The following is a 5,541-nucleotide window of genomic DNA, read 5'->3' on the forward strand; positions in this document are numbered from 1 at the left end:
GTTTTAATACCAAAATACAACTGTATGATGGGTGTGGGACGCTGATTTGAGCTGTTGTGATTTGGGGCCCCTATGTGGCCCCTGAAAGAAACTAGCTTGGGAAAGGTGTTGTGAATTATTTTGGAGCATTATAGCCTAAATTGTTATCATTAATTACTAGAGCAATGGTGGTCTACATCGTCATCATTTAAAGTGTTATTTTATAGTGTAAAGTTTAACTACTGAGTGTTTAACTACTGAGTGTTTAATGAGTGTGTTCAAACTCATATTTTATTCTTATACGCTGTGTGTTTATCATATTATTCTTATTCTCTGTGAACGTGTGCTTTTTAATGTGCCTACATGAGCAGAGAAGCTGCTCAGGCCGCGCAGGCAAAACCTAGCCAACCGTAACCCACTCATTAGAAGCAAGGCACATGCAGAAAGTCACGTACGCCAGGGCTGAGATCATCGCGAACTGAAGCCAAGAATGAGATCATGACATGTTATGATTTATGGCAACTGGTACGGCTAGGTACTGCATGCAACCAAGCTCTGCGCTGCTGAAAGTTAACTTGTATGAGACAAAGCACCCTCATGGTTGGCATTGCTAAATCATGTAATTGTTCATTGAATCACGTTATACATGTATGAAATATGTTATTCCTTATCAATTCTTTTAAAAAATACGATTGTAAGTGTTTAAGTTTTAATGGTGTCAAACTATGCCTGTATAACTTTAAAAAATACAGTGGGACTGAAGTTGAAACATATTGGTGGATTTCTAATCCAGTAATGTAAAAAATATAAAGAGAGATAAATGGTAACAATAATTACATGTAATAATAGTTAAAAAGTGGAAATTGTAACATTAATGAAAGGGTTAATTTGGTAAAACAGTACAAGAAAAAGGCCACTAGATGGCAGTAGAGGATAAGAAATCCACCAAAGGGGAGGAATGGTCAGCGAACACCATAGGTGGAGTTAAGGAGTAACGCCCACCTAGAAGGAGGAGATAAGGAGGAGTTAAGATGTAACGCCCACCTAGAAGGAGGAGATAAGGAGGAGTTAAGATGTAACGCCCACCTGAAGGGAGGGACAAGGTGGAGCTTAAGGTGAATATAAGGCGATGTTCGCTGACCACCAACTCGGTTCCATCCTGAGACCTGCAGGGATGTTGCTCGGGTTTATCTGTCCTTTATTGGAATAAACTCTTTTGCACCGACTCTTGACCGTCTCCAGTGAAGTTTTTGACTACGCCGTCTTTTGACTAAAGAAGAAATCTAATAGAGTAATTTTATTGAGTTTATTACGTTGGTTAGGGTAAGGACCAGGTCTTTTACTGGCCCGGCCGGTCCTTATTTCCGACCCGACAATTGGCGAGCCAGCCAGGAGATTGAGTCCAGAGGCCGAGAGTTTCTGACCGGGACGGACAGCCTGTATCTGAGACACGTGGCCACATAGAAAAGGTAAGCAGAATACCTGTTTAACCAAAATTCCGCATTTTAACTGTGTCTGAATACGGGATTTTCCGCCCAGGTGTGAATCTTAAAGTCTCCTCAATCTTGAACCTAGAATAAATTTTGAGTGCAAAAAGCAGTAAATTAAGTATAAAATATTTTACTAAAAGACGAAATTTGGATTTTAATGGTGAATTGAAACTAAATAAAGAAAGAAAGTAAACGCTGGAGGGGTAAGAGTCGGTGCAAATCTAAATGCAGGCAAAATGCAATAGCAGCTAAATTTGCATGTGTGTGTGTGAACCATGGTGCGGAATATGTCTATGTCAAAGTGTGTAATGCTAGTAGAATAGATGCGCTTTTTGTGTTTAATTGTTTGCTTTTAAGGGTAAGTAAAATAAGTGTTTTCCAGCCATCATCGTGAATACCGCTGTTTTTAAGAATCGCAGCGCTTCGACTTAATGTCGGGGAGCTTCGATCCAATCAGAACAGGACTGCATAGGCGTAATGAGCTGATGAAGAGATAAGAATTTAAGCATTTTTGCGGATACCGCCGGATCGGAGAGTTGTAGGGTCACAGCTGAGTGCTGGGGCGCTCCACTTACTGGCTCGGGGCTGCATGGGCAAAAATAGGCTAATAAAATAGTCATCACGTGGCTACCGCGAGCTTATATCGCAGGATTTCAACTGAGTGTTGGGGCTCTTCGATGGTAGGTTCGGACTGAACGGGCGGATGTACTATAGCACGTTACCGCTAGGAGCCTAAATAGGACTGCGGCAGGATAGGAGAATAAAGCGTGCTTAAAGAAGTGTTACGCGCTCATGTTGAGGAAGTGAATTGAGTAGCGATTTATAAAGACAGATTTTGTGTTGAGGAAGTGAATCATTTCTGTCTAAGCCCTCATGTTGAGGAAGTGAATTGAGAGGCTATATTTATGTGTAAATTGGGCCTGTGTTGAGGAAGTGAATCAGGTCCACCAATTTGGAAATAAACCTAGGCAGTGTAAATTAAGTCTGTGTTGAGGAAGTGATCAGACTATTCAGCTGAAAGCCTAGGTAATGTACATAAAGTCAGAAGCCGGCAGGAGATAGGAGTCAGAAGACGTACGTGCATGTAAATATTGCTGAAAATAGTTGATAGCTGTGTGTTAAGAAAAAGTGCATATAAATGTTACCAAGGCCTAAAATAATAATACTAATAGTTTGAGTCTTGAAGCCTCATGTTTAAGACCATTAGATAAAAAGTATAAAATAATGACAGTTGAATAACTGATCTAATATTAAACTAACATAAAGCTTAAGGATAACAGATGAATAGAGTTGATATGGTGATATAAATAAGTATAAGAAGTTGATGGAAGGAGTTATAAAGTAATAAATATGAATATATTGATGAAATAGTGAATGTGGACTAGTATAGTGTAAAAGACGGCTTTGATGCAGTCTCAGATTGAATTGTGATAAAGCTATGTGCAAAATAAAGTTCTGAAGTGGCAGTCCACGCCCGAATAATGAAGACTGGATGAGAAAAGAGAGGCACAGAGCAGGAGCTGAGCTGTGTCTGTGTGAGTGTGAGTGAGTGTGTCCATGTGGGGGAGGACAGCAGACTGAGAGAGAGAAAAAGAGAGCAGTTCAGCCCTAAACCAAAAGTTATGAGAGTTTTGTGATCTGTTGCACCTTTCTAGGATAACAACAGCACATTATAGCAAGTTACTCATTAGTTAATAATAACAGAAGTTATAAAAGTTTTTTGAACCAATAACAGCTTGACAGTGAGCAGATTAGTAAAAGAATGGCAATGACTGCTGGATACAGAAAGGAAAAGTGTAGTTGAAACAGCCTACTGAAGTATTATGATAATAAAGGAAATTTAGTTCAGAATAACAGGCTGAAGACACTTTTTGGTCGAGGAGAAGGAACAAAACTAGAAAAATGATGACATCTGATAAAGTTTGCCAATTTATTGGAACATAGAGGTACAGATTGATAGGCAGCAATGTGAGGTGTTATCTATGAAGGATTTAAGTTAGAGAAGGGATTGAGAGCCATCAATTTTGTATTAGATGTGAGAAAATGAATTTGATATTTTAATAGTTGTTAGTTTCACTGAAGTTAGTTATTTTTAGTAAACACTACTTTGATGATTTTTCAGTTGAATAGCTCTTTGATATAAAAACAAAGGGGAGCTGCCTGAGTTTCTTTCAATGAATTGTTTCATTCTAGTTTCTTGGTTGTGTGGCTTTACAATTAACTGTCTTTTTCCTTTTCGAGGCATGAAGGCCGTCCAAATTCCAAAGTTTCCAGAGAGTAAGTGTTTGCTCGCAGTGAGTGTGCGATGGCTGTCCTGGGAGGCACACAGCAGGTGAAATTAAATGGTAAAGAGCAGAAAAAAGAAATATTAGCTGCAAAGGTGGTCAAAGGAGGGAGCTGTGGCAACAACATATGTGGTAACAGCAAAACTAAGTAGTTAAAGATAAAATAAAAGACGTCAGATAAGAGATAGAGAAAGCTTAGAATGAAGGGAAAATATGGAGAAACAGTTTGACCAACAGTTAGATAATATTGACATACTATATAGCCTTTAGTGAAGGAAAAGTAGTCACAGAGACAGAATAATGAAAGACCCCATCCTGTTAGATAAGGTCTAAATAGATATACCCCCAGATGAAGAAACGTATACAGCAAGTGGAAGAAAGATATAAGTAAGTGCAGTCAAGGGCCAGTACAGGCAGAAGAAGAAGAAAAAAGAATTAGGGTCTTTAAAGGGTTGAGTTCAGATATAAAGGAGAGATGGAAAAAGAGAGGCTAATTAGATAGGGAGGAGACGAGAGCTAGATATGAATAGAAAGAATAACAACTCCCAAACAAAGTGAAAAGTTCGTCATAGCACAGATCTCAGAAAGACAAAAGATCTGCCTACAGACCAAGATACCTGCAGAGCACAACAAACCATGAGACATGACGACAGCGAGACAGAGCTACAGTGGACAAGATGGCAGCTCTGAAGTTTCATGAAGAAGGCGAGAGAGCAGCTTCAAAATGGACACAGCAGAATCTGACTGTGAGGAAGAAAGGGAGGGCCACAAACGAACAGTGATACAGGAGGCGTTCCACAGAGAGGCGTGCCAACCTGATGCATCACAGGCCCAAGCCCACCTCCACTGACGTCAGCATCTTCCCAACGCTGAGGACATAGCGAGTCAGACCACATCTACCATCTACAGTCGAATCATAAAGAGGACAACACCACCTTAAAGACTGTGAACCTAACAGCACAAAGTTTAAAAGGTCAAGAAGGCTTCACTGTGAAAATGAACTTCAGCCAAAATGCTCTCACATGTGACCGAGTGCTGACAGAGACATCACCAAGGAAGAGCTCTCTGTCTCACCATGATCAACATTACAAATGGTCAGACTGTCAGAGGCCTTGAAAACTGCAACATCTACCGAAAAAGAACTGTTTGAAGACCTCACAAGAGTTTGGGAGTAGGAGTGTTGATAATTTGTAGGAGAAGAAAAAATAGAAAGAAGGGGAAGAAAAAAGAAAATAGGACTGATTTAAATCCAAAAAGACAGACAGGAATAAGGTTAGCTCAGGATCTATAAAATAGCAAGATATGTCATTAATAATTGATTCATTAACACAAATATACTGAGTTAATAACTTTGGTGTCCTGCTCTCCTCCAGCAGCCACCTGTTACTAAATTTCAGCAAAAAGGGATCAGAACATCAGGAATTCCTTGTGTTTTTAAACAGGGAATCTAGTGGGATTATTTTTATATTATAATTGTTAGATATCACTGTCTGCTCTGGATTTGTGCAGAGGAACAGCCAGCGCAGAGCTCCTCGATGTAGCAGATACAATGACAGGCAACCTTTCAGGCTTGATTTTAAAGAGGCCGAAAGGAGAAGCCTCATTGAAGCCTTATAAAGCAATTTTAGCAGCACATTGCTACTGCATGCTTAAATTTGATGATTGTGAGTATCAAATCATGACTGACCTTTGTCATGTATTCCACAGGAACAACCAAGCAACTGTAATGATAACCTGAGACACATGTGTGATGCTGAACACCTGAGTTCATTTATGTTTTCTTTCTG

General features: G+C 39.6%; 1 long non-coding RNA gene across 1 annotated transcript; it reads left to right on the plus strand.

Moving 5' to 3' along the window:
- Positions 1 to 1,317: 1,317 nt before the first annotated feature.
- LOC119894378 lies at positions 1,318 to 4,966 on the plus strand. Its single transcript, XR_005442915.1, has 2 exons — positions 1,318 to 1,448; positions 3,711 to 4,966. It is a non-coding gene; the product is annotated as an uncharacterized LOC119894378 (long non-coding RNA).
- The last annotated feature ends 575 nt before the right edge of the window (positions 4,967 to 5,541 follow it).

This window comes from Micropterus salmoides, unplaced genomic scaffold, assembly GCF_014851395.1.
Source record: "Micropterus salmoides isolate LMB-PRFRI ecotype aquatic unplaced genomic scaffold, ASM1485139v1 Ms_hic_scaffold_8, whole genome shotgun sequence".
NCBI lineage: Eukaryota > Metazoa > Chordata > Actinopteri > Centrarchiformes > Centrarchidae > Micropterus > Micropterus salmoides.